The 16,717-nt window shown below is 40.6% G+C and overlaps 1 protein-coding gene across 1 annotated transcript in view; it reads left to right on the forward strand.

The window, feature by feature from the left end:
- Nucleotides 1-867: 867 nt before the first annotated feature.
- The window catches only part of plxna2 (plexin A2), a 231,996-nt gene continuing 216,146 nt past the window's right edge, over nt 868-16,717 (forward strand). The window contains exon 1 of the mRNA XM_054783875.1: nt 868-1,255. The gene's annotated coding sequence lies outside the window, so the exon portion shown is untranslated. The remainder of the gene's footprint in view (nt 1,256-16,717) is intronic.

Raw genomic sequence — 16,717 nt, forward strand, 5'->3', positions numbered from 1 at the left:
TTTTTTTTTTTTTTTTTTTACAGTGTCATTCGTCATCATCTTCACTGTGGGAACTGTGCCACTAAATGTGTTATTCCTTGACGAAAACAAAGTTAAAGAGCGTAAAATGAGTCGTCACTGACTGAGATGAGTTCACATGCCGGCCTATAGATGGCAGTGTTCCTGCACAAAAACACTTCACTGAAGTTATAGTACGTAATATACTAACTAATAATAAAAAAATAATAATTATACACATACGTAAAAAATAAACAAAAAATGGTAGGTGTAGCCTTTCAAATTGTATAATTTTAATATTTTATATTTATTTATTGCAATGACCACAAACAAAAAAAATAAATAATTTTAAAAAGTCACTTCATCTTTCCTGTGGCATTCACATATACTAATACTGTAATGCTATTACTACTACTACTACTAATAATAATTTTGATAATACGTCTGCAAATGAATGCAAATATTGTGCCCATGCAGTGGCAACCACACATACTACTACTACTACTACTACTACTACTACTACTGCTACTACAACAACAAATAGTATTACATCTATCAGTTTATTAAAACAAACAAACAAAAAACACTTATTTTACTTATTGGCATCACCAGATAATTACAACAACACAGGAAACATGTATGCAAATAATCTGCTCCTACTATGTATTTTTAGACTATTAATGATATTTTTGGAACATTTATTCACAATACAAATAAAGGGATTAGTCCATAAATATTTACTTGATCCTTTTATTGAGTTTTGAGGTGCCGGGTGAATACGTGTGTGTGTGTGTGTGTGTGTGTGAGAGAGAGCGAGAGAGGGAATGTGTTGCGCGCGCACCTCCCTCACGCTGCTGGTGATGATGATGATGATGATGAAGACGATGATGGAGCCGCGCGTCCGAGTGAGTCCGGCTCAGTGAGGCGCGCCGCGGCTCCGACGATGCCCACAACAGCAGCAGCGTCCCCTCGGAGGACTTTTCACCGCCATCATCACCACTGACGGAATTTGATCTTTTCCCACCACGACCTTGCCAAAGTTGCCACATTTTTCCGGGATGGGGGGCGGCATGAATGAATGACGGTTAAAACAGGTGGGCGGACGGAAGCACACAGGAGACTTACCGGACCGGGCGACACTTTTTATTTTTTTGGACCGGTGTGGATGCGACTTCTCCCGCCAACATCAGATCCCACGTCCCGGGCTGGAGGAGGAGGATTATAGGCGAGGGAATAGCGGGACACTCGGGATTAGGAGGTGAGTGAACAGTGCCTGAGAAGCTCCGTGTTACGCCGCGGAACAATGTGTGCACGGTGCGCGGCCACGATCGCGCACGACTGCATTGGCTGCTGTACGTGCTGGTCCATTTCCTCGTGGAAGTTCCGCTGCACACAATGCATGCAATATTATTCGTGCACATGCACAATGCAACCGTGCGCCGTGTTTAAGTCATACACCCTCCTAAAATGTTGTGGTTGACTTATTAAACCTCCATAAAGGCTTTATAAGGTGTTGCTTGGCAACAAAGGCGTAAATAAAACTGCTATGATTGAATATGGATGACGACAACGTTGGCCAAATAGTGAGCAGATCATTGTGAATGTACGGAATCCTACATGACCATGCATCGGTACAGTATATGAAAGTGTCATACGGTATGAGCTTCATCACGCCAAATTGGGAGCTGCTTGTTGCAAACAGTTCAGCAACCCAGAAAGTCGTTATTAACCGTCATGAAATAATATTTACATTTTTGGATTTATTTTTAAAATAATTTGGAAAAAATAAACACATAATTAGGATACTTTTTAAAAATAAAGTGGTAAAAAAATCAAATATAAAGTGTGATAATGCGCTCGACACTACTTGCCAAATTGTGAGGTTGTTGAATACCGTTCTGCAATCGTTCAACAATAGCAACAACAACAAAAAAAAAAAAATATATATATATTATTTATTCATTCATTCATTCATTCATTTTCTGTACCGCTTGTCATCACTAGGGTTGCGGTGTTTATTATTTATTAATTATTTTTTATTTTATTATTCATTTATTTTCTATACCGCTTGTCCACACTAGAGTCATGCGTGTGCTGGATCTATTTATTAATTTTTTTTTTTAAATAAAACATTAATAATAAAACTTCAAAAAATATTTTTTGAAATAAATACTTCATTAGTGTACTGTAAAAAAAAAAGTGGTACCCAATTATAACTGATATTAAGAGAATATATAATATTAAGCATGAACACTTAACTTCTTGTGGCAAACTGTTCGGTAACGTCCAACAAATAATCTGCAAAATATCTAAAATGTCATGACTAGCCTTGAGAAAATTATATGAAAACGTGTTTAAAAAAATCTATTAAAAGTACTTAAAAATAGCAAAAATGTGCGTGCTTTTTATTTCCAAAGTGGTAACCAATTATAATACTGTATGTACAGTATTAGACTATGTAATGCTATATTAGCGTGAACGCTTGCTAAATTGTGGGCTTCTTGTTGCAAACCGTTCAACAATAATCTGCTAAATTTGTCGAATGTCATTATTAGCATTGATGAAATCGGATAAAAATGTTTTGAATGTCATTATAAAAAATAGAATGCCTTTTTTGCGAAGTGGTAGCCATTTTTTTTAATAAATACATTTCTAATAATTTTAAAAATACATTACATCATTTTATTGGAGTACATATGTTTGGTACTTTAAATTTTTGAATATTTGCCTATTTTTAATGACTTGTGTAAAGTTTTCCAAATTGCTTGTACTATTCAAATTTGATTTAGTTTCGCTTTGTGACCTTTAAAAAAAAAAGCCATTTATAATAATAAAAATATATCAGTTATTTGTATTATGTATTTAAGTATACTTTCAAAAAACATATATTACCATCACTCTTGAGGTTTTTTTTTCTTTAGTTAAATTGAGTTTTTCCTCGCCTCTGTCGCCAAAGTGCTTGCTAGTAGGGGGTCCAGGTCTTGAATGTGTGCGTGTTGTGTAAAGTGTCTTCTGGTGTGAACTGGCGCTCTAGAAACTGCTGAAGACACTGCCTGGTTGCTGGCTCACCTTGGAGGCTACCATATATGGTTCCATCTTTGCTAAAGAACGCCGTTTCAACGTGCAACCGATGAGCCAAAGTTAGCAAATCGTGAGCGGTCCAGCCTCATCTGTCCTATTCAGCAGAAGTGCCCACAAATCTCTCGGCCGCAACGCCTCCCAAAGAAAATAAACCTCATCTTCCCCCCCTCGAAATTGCCTCGCATTTGCATGAAAATAACGTTACATCTGCTCGGGCGGACGGCGAGCATATTAATCCTTCTGCCCCGTGCAATCAAACCCTCGTCTCCGTTATAAGAGCGGCACATCAGCGTCATTACTTTATTGCCCGTTTAGTAGCGGCGGGCATCCACAGGGGCGCAAATTGCTGCGTTTTAAGAGAACAAACGGGCTCGCAGCGTTGGTCTGATTATGACGAGCTCGTTCGGTTCATGCTAATTAGCATGGATGTTATTAGGAGAAATCACACACGGAGGCAGCATGTCGTTTTACGCAGGTCTGTCGGCAACGCTGGAGGTGATATTCTTTTTCTTTGAATACCCAAAAACTGCTTAACAAGCTCCCTGTTTGGATTTGTTGTGGAGTAGATTCTTTTTAGGCATTTTATTTTGAAAGTAGATCATGCTATCAGGTACTTGTCGGTTTCTAAAGTCATGCCGGATAGCTTTTCATGTGCTGGGCTTGAAAACATTTGTATAAATCATGTAGTCACTACTTGGCAATGGCCAGTACAGGTCGATTTGAGTCAGTCTGTTTGCTGCCTGAACGGGCTGCGGTAAACATCCAAACACAGCGTTTGCAACGTTTGTATCAGTGATGTCGTTGCCGTGTCTTGAGGCCATGGGCTCATGATGGATCGCGATACTTGTGAAGTCCAGCCCTACTAGTTGGCTGCCTCAACAGGATGCGGTAAAAGTCCAAACAATGTTTTGTTCTGGATAAAAAGTTAATGCTGGCTAATGATAATGATAATGATCATTAAAAGTTGATTTCATGACGTGATTTTGTAGCAACTACTTGGCAGAAACCAACAGAGGGTGAAATTGAATCAGGCCCAACTAGTTTTTTGCCTAAAAGTGCACATCCAAACACAAAGCAAAGAAGAAGAGAGTGAAATTTTAAGAATTTAGAGTTAAAAAGTTAAAATAATTTGTCTGGAAATGATTTAGCATATAACTTTGAGCCAAGCCCGACTAGTATGCTGCCTAAACAGGCTGTGGTAAAGTTCCAAACATTCAAACACATCGTAACCATAGTTGAAAACATTCCAACGTTCTTATTGATGATGTTGTCGCTACGTCTTGAGTGCATGGAATCATTACGCAATCATCACTACTTGGCAGGAACCACTAGAGAGTAAAATTGAATCAGGCCCGACTAGTTTATTGCCTAAAAGGTCTGTGGCACACATCCAAATAAGAAGCAAAGTGGAAGAGAGTGAAGTTTTGAGTTAAAAAGTTAAAATAGTATGTTTGTAAATGTTGCAGGCCCATCGCTTTGATCCAAGCCCACTAGTTTGCTGCCTAAACAGGCTGCGGTAAAGGCACACATTCACAGCAAACAATGTTGTCTTTTGGATAAAAGTAAGTTAATGATGTCATGTAGTCACCACTTGGCAAAAAACCAGCAGAGGACGAAATTGAGTCAGGCCCAACAAGTTTGCGCCTTAAAAGGGCTGCGGTAAACATCCAAGTGCGTAGAAAGCGTAAAGTTTATTCGCGCTATCGTTTTGTATCGATGATATAGTTGCTATGTCTTGAAGCCATTGTGTCGGAATGAAGTCATCATCCCTAGTCGTGTCACACTAACCTGGTTTGCTGCCTAAAGAGGTTGTGGCAAACAATCAAACACATAGTAACCATAGTTGTTTTGGAGTAAAACATTCAAATGTTGATGATGTTGCTGCTACGTTTGGAAGCCACGTGGTCATTATGTAGTCATCATTACTTGACAGGAGCCGGTAGAGGCTGAAGTTGAATCAGACCCGACTAGTTTCTTGCCTAAAAGGGCTGTGATACACATCCAAACACAAAGCAAAGGGGAAGAGAGTGACATTTGAAAAAGTTCAAAAGTGAATATAATTTGTTTGTAAATGTTAGAGCATCATAGCTTTGTGCCAGGCCCGACTAGTTGGCTGCCAAATGGGCTGTAAATGATTGTTTTGAATTAACAGCTTAACAAAGTCGATCGCGCCAACGTTCGTATTGATGATTAACTAAAGTGTTGTAATGAAGTTCACTACTTGGAAGCAACCAGAAGAGGACGAAATTGAGTCAGGCCCGACTAGTTTGCTGCCTACACGGGCTGCGGGACACATGGAATCACAAAGGAAACAGGTAGAGAGTGGAATTTGGAATTATAAAGATAGCAGAGTATGTGACTGTTGGAGTGTCACAGCTACCAGACGACTGGTGTAAAGTGAATGGAGTGAGGTTCCCCGCGCCGGAAAAGTTAGCATGCTTACTTTGGCACCTCGAGAGTGTTTGTTAATGAATTTTCCTGCTCACAAATAAGGACATTTTTTCAAATGACGATGCGTCGTACTTCCTGTCCATGTTCTTGTTGGTTAGCCCTCGTTAGCTCGGGTGTGCCCTCCTCTGTTGAAGTCCGTAATCCAGCTCGTAGATGAAGTTCATTGTCGTTAGCTAATCACGATCATAACACATCACGCCGCTGCTCCACTGAGTGCTGTGTCAACCCCCAGAAGACAACTCCCCCCATACTCCAACACCCCCCCCCCCCTCCTCCAGGCATCCAGACTCGCTACTGTGTAGCTTGAGAGATTTTGACAAGTGGCTGCGCACGGAGGCAGAATCCTTGACCTATATCTTAATGAATGAATACTGCCAGCGCATCCGCTGCTATGTATTATACCCCCACACCCTCCCCCGAACCTCCTCTTGCTCTCATCCAATAGCAACCCCGGCTCTCCCTTTCTACCCCAACTGTCTTTTCCTTGCGCACGCACATGTAAGATAATGGCGCTTTTGTTTCTCTCTGACTCGCTCCAGTCCGAGAGGTTGATTCTACCCTCGCTCTCCACCGTCCAGCTGTCACAGCAACACGGTGCCGACCTTCCCGCTCGTTGTGGCCCGCAATCCTGTCCTCGTTTGTCCGCCGTGGATGCGAAATCTTTGGCCGGAAATCTTCCAACTCCCACGTGTGTCACTGACTGACAGATGGTTGGCAGAGCTTTCATTCAAGATGTGTAGCGAAGCCTGTTTTTATGTTATTTTTATAAAGCTGTCTGTCAAGTAGTAGGAGGCTTAGATTTACTGGGTATTCATGGGTGGAGCATTTTACTTTGTCATTTTTTCACTCTTTTTCTCAGCACCTCCGGGGGAACATTGGCTCTCTAGGCATGTCGGTATTACAGTATATGAATGGGACCAAATGGGAGTCAAATGGGAGTCAAATGGGACCAAGTTGGTCCAGAGGGTAAAAAGTGTGCGTCCATATGCAAATCTACAATTCTGTACATCTTGCAATAGAAGGTCTCTCAGAATTAAAAAAAAATGAATAAACTTGGCCAAGTTTTATACAATTGGCCCTTAAAAAAAAAGATGTGTAGTGAAGCCTGCTTTTTAAAATTTGCATTTTTTTTACATTAAATTAAATTTGAACAGTATGGCTGCTTATGGGAGTCAGATGGGACCAAATCGGCCCCAAGGGGAAAAAGCGTTGGTCCATCTGCAAATCTCCAATTGTGTACCGCAGGGGTGTGCAAACCTTTTCTGGCGAGGGCCACATCCTGAAAAATGAAAGGATGCAAGGGGGGGCCACGTTGATATTTTGTAAACGGACACACAGAGATATGCTAAGAAGCTAGTGTATATGCAGCTCAGGAAAAACTTAGTAATATTGGTGGCATGCTCCTAAAAACCACGTCTTTTCCACAATAATACCAGTATTCTTGTAGAATTGCGACTTTTGTTCTTCTTTCGATTAGGACTTTTTTTCTTAATATTTTGACTTTATTCCCATAAAATAACAACTGTTTTTCCATTTCTGATGTTTTTTTTTAATTTTCCAACCTTATCATTTCAGCTTTCCTCTCTTTTTCTTCTCCTAATTATAACTTGTATTTTTCGACATTGTTACTAAAATGATATTTTTCCTTATTTTACAAGTTCATTCTCATAAAATTGCAACTGTTCTCTCTATTTTTTTTCTCTTAATATTTGGACTTTACTCTGGTAAAAAATCTGCTGTTGTGTTTTTTTATATAATTTTCAAAATATTTTAACTTTCTTCTCCTAATAGTTTGACTTGATTCCTGTGTTATAAATTTGCACCCAAAAATTACAACTTTATTCACTGTTTTTGATTTTAAAAAACCTTTAATGTTTCAACTTCATGCTACTAAAATGCCATTTTCCCTCATAATATTACTTTATTGTGAAAGTATGGCTTTTTTTTCCTTGCTAGATTACAACTCTTCTCTTAATATTTTTACTTTTGATTGATTTTCACATTTTTGCTGTTGTTTTTTTTTTAATGTTTCCTTGTTGAATTACATTTTTAGACTGTGCTGCGGGCCGATAAAATCACAGCCGTGGGCCGCAAATGGCCCCCAGGCCACACTTTGGACACCCCTGGTGTACAGCTTGCAATAGAGGGTCTTGATTTTTTTCAAAATGAATAAACATGGGACAAGTTTGATACATTTAGCCTTTAAAAAAAAAAGATGTGTAGTGAAGCCTACTCTCTTAAAAAAAGATTATAAAGCCGGGCGGGCTCATTGGTGCTCAGAAACAGGTGTGTGGGACACATTTTACTTTTTTACAACATCTTTAAAAAGTCACTTTTGCATCACAGGGGGCCTCGGATCGCCAGCTTGCTAAAACAGTACGCCTTTTGCTCGCCTGCTTCCTCCATGGACAGCATATAAAAGTGTATATAATCATGGATTCGATTTTTACAGCACTTGTGCGTCACAATAAAGTCAACGCAAACGAAGCCATTGCGGTCGAGTGTGTGATTCCAGCTTCCTGTACGTTGCCATCTTTGCGTGGAAAAAAGCCAATCAGTAATTAATAATCAATTAGCCGGTGTCACGGGAGGGTGCGCTTGTTTTGTTTGTGGCAACTTGACAAGAAGTGAGCAACTAAAAAAGCAAGGGGGGTTGTGTAGTGTTTGATGCCAAGGGGCAGCTGTCAGGAACAGATGACTGTGTGCGCGCGTGCGCGCGTGCGCGTTATATGTGCATGGCTGCTTGTGTTCATTTAGATTTACATTTGTTTGACTGAGCGACACATGTGTCTTTTGTGCACGTCTGTTGCGTGTCCACGCAAAAACACCCACACCGCCCCCTTGTTGTTGCCATGGCGACTGCATCAGCCGGTGCGCTCAGGTCAGCAGTACCTGAACGCCATATAGATAGACACATTAAAATGTTTTTGTTTTTTTTAAATAAACGTATGAAAGTTGGTGATTCTTCCACACGGGTGAATGAATGATGAATCATGACAACGAGTCCAGACCTCAGGTGATTCATGGTGACCAGAAGAATGACTCCTCTCCTGGGATAAATGTCGTGTTTATCCAGTAAGGCATGACTCAGAGCACCCTGCTCATTTTCAGTGATAGCACCTTGCAGGTGCATTCAAGTTAGCCGTCACTAGCATGAATTACGTGTTTTGACGTGTTTACTTGAGCCCTCTTAGCCCTCAAATTAAAGTTCAAGGATAACATTAAGATACCAGTTGATTTTGAATGATATCACGCCTAAAATGCACAAACGATTAGCCAAAACTAGCATATGAGGCTAGCTTTAGCTGTGGCTGGTCTTTAAAATGTTCACCATACCATTTATAGCCATCTCAATAATGTTATTTCACTTTCTAAGGTAATTTTTGTCCATGTTAAACAAAGAAACCGGTTGTTTTTAAATGATATTGCGTCTAAAATGCACATAACTATTAGCCAGAACTAGCGTATAAGGCTAGCTTTAGCTGTAGCTACACCGTTCAATGTTCTCCATACCATTTGTATCCTTTTCACCCATCTTATTTTACTTTCTGAGGTAATTTGTCCATGTTAAACAAAGAAATGTGTTGTTTTTAAATTATATAACAGCTATAATGTACAGAAGTATTAGCCAGAACTGGAGTATGTGGCTAGCTTTAGCTGTAGCTAACCCTTAAAAACGTTTGCCATACTATTTATATCCATTTCACTGATCTTATTTCAATTTTTGAGGTAATTTGTACATGTAAAATTGGTTCTGATTCATATATGAATGATGAATATATGAATGGCTACAATAACAATAGCATATGAGACGAGGCGAAACCCACAGCCAACACACGCTAGCTTCAGCATTAGCTAGCCAAACAAGCTTGGTGAGTTCATTAAGGACTGACAGCTGATGTTTAGTGGTTTTGTGAGACGATGGTTTGAACCCTGAGGATTTGTGCTACTTTTTTGTTCCAGACAATTGTTCCAATTCCGAAGTGTACAACATGACAGGCGTTTGACTTCCAGCAACAATTCTCAACCAATTTTGCTCAAACGGCCATTGATTTATTGTCTCTGTCAGAGCTCCAGAGCCCTTTGGAATTGGAATAAGTCGTTATAAATCCGCCAATCAGTGATGGCTTGGCTAGCAAACACGCTTAAATGACTGAGGCGTATATAGGACCTCACGCTGTATCCAATCCACGGCCGTCATCTCCACTCCGAGGCTTCACTGCTCGTCTTCGCTCTCATTTTCACAGGCCAGCGGCTCTCCGGGTCGCTCCGCTGCCCGCTCCTTTTCCTCCTACTGCTGCAGACATAACAGCACCATCCATATTCTTTAGGCACGGACGTCTGCGAATGTCATGCTCTGTCTCCGGGCGCGACATCTTGATCTCGTGGCCCTTGAAGAGGGCCTTCTAGAGACCTTGTCACTGGTGTAATCACACACATAATAAGACGCTCTTGTGAAGGGAAGAATGTTACAACTCAAGTGTTGTTCTGCGCTCCTGTTTCAATGTCGGTGTTGTACTGAGCGGAGTAGTCTCTTCTGGTGGCAGCCAAGCACAGCTCTCCATTTCGCCTCAGTTCAACTAACGATACTCGTGCTGTTGTAGTTTGCCGTTGATTTGGGATGCCACCGGACAGGACATTGTTTGGAAGGGGACAGACAAGATTGACAGAGAAACGATGATCCATGCTAGAACCTGATTGGGGAACACGTGGACCGACGGAAAGAGGAAAGAGTGCAAAAACAGCAGCAAAAACATTGCTTGGTTTTAGAGGGGACAGACGAAGAGTAAAAACAATGAAAAGCAATAATGGAAAACAACAGCAAGAAGTGCTAGTTTTAGTTTGGTTTAAGTGAGGACGGTGTTTTACCTTCATTTAACAGGGGACAGACCATGAAATAGAGAACAAAAAGCAATTAAAGAAGACAGCAACAGCAATAAAGTGCTAGTTTTAGCTTGGTTTAAGAGGGGCCAGTGCTTTAGCGTCATTTAACAGGGGATAGACCATGAAATAGAGAACAAAAAGCAATAACAGAGGACAACAACAGCAAGAAGTGCTAGTTTCAGCTTGGTTTAAGAGGGGCCAGTGTTTTACGTCATGGAACAGGGGATGAACCAACAAATACAGAACAAAAAGCACTAACACAACACAGCACTAGAAATCAGTGCTTGCTCTAGCTTGGCTTAAGTGGGGACCGTGCTGCAGCTTCATTTAACGGGATAGACTGAAAAATAGACAACAAAAAACAACAACAGAAGACAACAACAGCAACAGGTGCTAGTTTTAACTTGCTTCAAAAGGGGACAGAGAGTGAAAGTAGCAGAAAGCAATAACAGAAGACAACAGAAAAAGGTGCTACATTTACAGTAGTTTGGTTCAAGAGGGCACAAATGGACAACCAGAAGCACTAACCGAGAGTGTCATTTAACACGGGACAGACCCCGAAATAGAAAAGTCAAAGCAATGACATAACACAATGACAGCAAAAAGTGCTAGTTTTAGCTCGGTTGCAGAGGGGACGATTAAAGAATAGAGAACACAGCAACACAGAAACAAGACGGTCAAGAGTCCGCGCAAATATAGCATTTGTTCTGGATCAGAGGACATCAAGGTTCAAGGAAATATCAAACATCAATAACAGCAGCGAAAAAGAAAGAAAGAACAAGACTCAAAATGAACAGCAACAAAAACTGCTTGTGGTTGGCTCAGCGTCACACAGTCGGGGACGGAGAGGCAGCGCAACGCAACAGCAGCAGCGACGCCCGTGCTTGGCTTAGCCTGCTTTAAGAGGGGACACACCTGAGAAGGAAGTAGAGAACGCAAACAAGAAGGAACAACAGCATAAAACAAAAACAGCAGCAAAAATATTAACAGCAAGTGCTTGGTCTAGCTTGGTTTAAGAGGGGACAGACGGAAAACAGTGACTGATTGACAATGAATTAGTTTACGGTGGACGGCAACAACAAAAAAACACACAGGAAGGACAGTTCCGGGGAGGACTAGCTAGTAGTAGCTGCAGCCGCAATACCGCCATCAAGAATCTTCACTTTTAACGATGAAATTCCTCGTATTCGGCATTTTATCCTACATGGCTACCGTTTCTCCTTCCTTCCTTCCGTCCTTCCTTCCTTCCCCTCTGGGTGTTAGGTTTGATCAAAGACTAATCTCCGCAAGTAAGATGATTCAAATTAGCATCTGTTTCATTGTTAAGCTGGGACCAGATCCCACGGTGCCCGCGCCACAAATACCCACAAACCAGAGAGAGGCGAGGCATGCAATAATACTATAATAATACTAATAATAATACTACTACGATTACTACAAGTACTAATAATAGTAATACTAGTAATAAGTGCAAGTAAATGATGGAAAATGACATCCCAATGCTTGGTTAGTCTTAAAAGGCAGTCAGAAGGCTTTTAAGCCATCATGATCGACCGCGCTCTGATGATCCGTCCAAGCGAGCTACGTAACTTTGACCGTCCATGAGGAGGATAAGTAGGACGTACGGACACAGTCAGCATAAAGGCAACATTTCAGGCTACTTTGAGCGGCGGCGCCAAAGCAAACAGCTCCCGCTGCTCCATTTAAAAGCACATGAGCAGCAGCAGCAGCATGCAGACGCACTGTACAGGATCATCATCACAATAATAATAATACGCACAAAGAGAGAGAAAAGTGCAATAACAGGAAGGCGGCAAACGATAAAAATCGACTGTTTGCTCGCCTGGAGAAAATGTAAGCTAGTGGAAAAAAAAAAAGGCCCATTCAGCATTTCATCAGTTACACAAACAGGAGCAGCTGGGGCGTCCAAACATGCTGAAGTGGGCTAATTGGGACACTTGGAGGCTCTTTCACTGTGGGTGGGAGTCAGCCGCAAAGTTAACTACCAACGACAACTGAGGAGACGGACAAATAATCAGCAAATTAGATTTTGGTTTGTAACCGTGTTCCGGTTCTACCATTTTTCCGCTTCATTTTGTGGATGTAAGCAGGAAGCCTGTTGGGTGAGTGCTACCAAATGCATGCAGAAGTTAAATCGGTTCCGTGATAAGGCCATTTCCGCAACGTTGGATTTGTTATTCTAAATACAGTTTTAACATGATTAGAGCCCGCTAGCATAAAATAACACCCCTATAGTCACCTTTACACTCCTATTCCCCAATATAGTAGACATACTAGACATATAAGACATAAACAAGACAGCGCTGGGAAAGTTCCTTGCAGTACTTCTTTGTCTCATGAATGTAACATTACTGACACCTAGTGACCAGTGTAGAACACTACATGTCATCACAACGTTATTTAACGCGCGTCTGAATGCCTCATGTTTGGATTTTAGAACATTTTTAGACATTTTTATGCTTGCAAATGCTTCATTTAGGCCAAAAATAAATAACATTTGTTTTCCTTGATTAATAATAACCCATATTCAATGTTTTATGAAGGAATAAACTGTGTTGTTGAAAATCCGGGATGGAGCGAAGCCGTGAAATTCAAAGCGCGAAGTGGCGTGGGATTGGTGCCTCGTCATTTTATGGCAATTTGTAGGACGTTGGAGGTGTGCTTTTCCTGGAAATGAGTGGAACATATGCAATACACGATGGTACAAAATGAAAACAGTCATTTGGTCGTTACATTTCAATCTAATGTGTTGTAATACGTACAGTACTCGTACTGTACACGAGTACGCATACAAATGCAACACGGCCGACCTTTGACTGACATTTGTAGGAAAAGTCCATCATTCTAAAGTCATACAAAATGGAGGAATGTGCTGACAAATGCTGGCGATAAAGTAAATGCTAACATACATGCTAAACCGGAGACCAATGTTTTTTTTTATGTTTAGGATCAAACTTCACTGATCAGTAGTCAGTTGGATTTGGCGCCAGCGCACTAGAGTTTGGGTGAAAAGTGACTGCAGGTTAACGTCGTGCTGCGAAAACACCCCAAGAACGCCACACACACAAAAGTGAAGCTATGGCGTCCCACTTGGACCAGGTGTTACTGTGCCCGTAACAACTCCATGACCAACTTTAGGAGGGCAACTAACAACTTTATTTGTCAATGAAAGCTGCTGAAAAGGGAATTCCATGGACTGAAAGTTAAAGCAGGGCCGTGTTCAAGAGAAGTGTTTTTGTTTCTGGCACACGACTGTGTGAGCGGTTCCGCCTTCCTTCATGTTCCTTTCCAGCTTCCTTTCCACTTCCTGTCTGACTCAGTGTCGCATTCCCAGAACGCCCGTTTTTTCCGACGGAGCGTTCAATGCTGCACTTCAGCACATTGTCACCGGGACCGCTTATAAGCGAGCTGAGAGGACGTTCATGAATGAAAAGCATGAAACAAACAAGCACCCGGGACAGAAGGACACTTGACTGTGTGGAGATGGTTGGTGTACGGTCTCTCTGTCCTGCTGGATGGGAGCTGACTTGGACATGCATGTGTGTGTGTGTGTGTGTGTGTGTGTGTGTGTGTGGGCCGCACAGGATGGAGTTCTGGCCTGAAGTGAATGGGAAATCAGCGCAGACTGCTTTCCCTTCCTTGTGAGTGGCGAGAGCGGGTGACTGTGCTGCGTAAATACAGTAGGTCCTGATGCTGGGTCACAGGAAACGTACTCTGGAAAAGCGGATGACGGCCGCAGATTGGTGTACAGCAGGGGTGTCCAAAGTGCAGCCCAGGGGCCCACTTGTGGACGGCGGCACATTCTAAAAATATAATAAGAAAACTTCAGCAAAAATGGAAAAATCAGCAGTAATTTTACAAGAATAAAGTCACAATATTAAGAGAAAAAGGTTCTAACGAGAACAAGTCATAATTCATGACAATAATGTAATATAATGTGGAAAAAAATTATCATTTTAGTAGCATAAAGGTGAAATATTATGAGAAAAAAGCAAAACAAAGCGGTCATTTTTGGAAAATTAGGTTGGGGAAAAAGTGAATTTTACCAAAATAAAGTCAAAATATTACAGTGAGAAAAAGTACAAAAAGAAAGTGGAAAGTTGGAAATAAAAAATAAAAAAACAGCTGTAATTTTAGGTCAAAATATGAAGAGCAAAAAGTTGTATTGTAACAAGAAAAAGGCTTATTTTTATGAGAATGAACTCTTAATATTATGATGGAAATAATGCCGTTTCAGTAGCATAACAATTAAATATTAAAGAACACATTTTCTTTTTTAAGTTGTAATATTATGAGAACCAAAAAAAACAAAATAAAGTTGTCATTTTTGGAAAAACAGGTTGGGGGAAAAAGTTATAATAAAAAATAAAGTCATAAGATTACGGGAAGAAAATTTACAAGAAGAAATATGAAATAGTTGCGGGGGAAAACATAGCAGGAAAGGAAAAAAAGTTTTTAAAAAGTTTAAATAGATTTTGTGTGTAATTTTAGTAACATTGAGTTGACATATTAAAGAAAAAATATGTTTTTTTTTAAGTCGTATTATTATGAGAAACAAACAAAACTAAATAAAGTTGTCATTTTTGGAAAATCAGGTTGGGCAAAAAGTAGTAATATTACGGGAATAAAGTCATAATAGTACGAGAAGAAAATGTCTGAAAATAAAAGGTAAAGTTGAAATATTTGGAAAACAAGAGCAAAGAGTGAAGTTGATGCTAATAAGACTTTTTCACCTACACTACATGACAAAGCTGAGATGCACTTTTTTCTTGAAGCATTTCTAACTTCTTAGCATGGCTCCATGCGCCTCACAAAATATCCAAGTGGCAAAGTTGCATCCTGTCATATTTCATCATGTAGCCCTTGCTGGAAAAAGTTTGGAGTAAATAAAAGCATTGTTAGGCAAATCCGTCCCTGGCCGGCCGTGTTTTGCGTCTCCCTGTCAGCAAAGCGTCCTCTTTCCTCAAGCGCCCGCCGCTTTAATGCGACGCATCCGAGGGCGAAGATTGGCCTAAGTAACTAGACGCCAACTCCATTTGCGGCGCCCTGATCAAATTAGAGCCAGTTTGTTTGGCTGCGAGGTGGGAAAGGGGAACAGACGGAGCGCTGCCGGTTCTCCCGCAGTGGGCGCTGCGTGTCGGAACACAAGGAGTTTCCTGCTTCCTGTTATTTGCTCTCATAACGCGCATTACGCTTTATTCATTCTTCTGTGTTAATGAAGGATGCTGTAAAAAAAACACCAAACTACAACTGATCTTAGCTAGAAAACGCTAGGCTGTTGTTTCCTACATGTGAAAACCTATTATATATAGCACGTTATTTTTGCACAATTGCACAACACGACAGCAACAGAACCAATGTTGTAGTAACGTTAAGTAGAAAACTGCTCAGCTAGCATTAACTGATTGTAAACAACAGTGCGACACATGTAACAGATACGACTTTCACGCCAAAAGCTTGGTCGCAACATTTTAAAGCGCATGCAGAGCTAAATACGTGCTAAATGCGTTCTGTTGGACAGCTCCATATGTTATCAAACCATCTGTCAACTTCTGATGTCCAAAATGCTGCAAAATGTGCAAGAACTTAATTTCTTCTTTATGAACAAGTATATCGCACAGCATAGCAGCCACAGAACCAATGTTGTAATAGCAGTAAGGCGCAAACAGCTCTGTCAGCATTAACAGTGATGATGAGTTGATTGACAGTACGACAAGTGTAACACGCACAACTTTCACACCAGTAGCTGAGTAGCGACATTTTAAAGCGCATGCAGAGCTAGATGTCATTTCGGGCAGCTAACTATGTCATCAAACCATCTGTAAACTTCCAAAAGTGCCCAAATATGTTTTACAATATATGACAACTTGAATTTGGTTACCTTTAATCATGATTTGGAAGGCATAAAAAAACAGAACCAATGTTGTAATAACTCCGCCAGCATTAACAGCGCTGATGAGTTGATTGTAAAAGATACTACGACAAGTGTAACACGCATGACTTTCACACCAACAGCTGAGTAGTAACATTTTAAAGCACATGCAGAGCTAGATATGCACACAGACGTTATTTTGGACAGCCAAATATGTCATCAAGCCATTTGTCAACTTCTAAAATATGTTTTAGACGATATAACATCTTAATTTATTCCTTATGAACAAGTATATTGCAGAACACAGCAGCAACAAAACCAATATTGTAGTATGACAAGTGTAACATGCAGGGCCTTTACACCGACAGCTAGGAAGCAACATTTTAAAGCACATACAGCGCTAAAAATGTT

This window comes from Dunckerocampus dactyliophorus, chromosome 1, assembly GCF_027744805.1.
Source record: "Dunckerocampus dactyliophorus isolate RoL2022-P2 chromosome 1, RoL_Ddac_1.1, whole genome shotgun sequence".
NCBI classification, from domain to species: Eukaryota; Metazoa; Chordata; class Actinopteri; order Syngnathiformes; family Syngnathidae; genus Dunckerocampus; species Dunckerocampus dactyliophorus.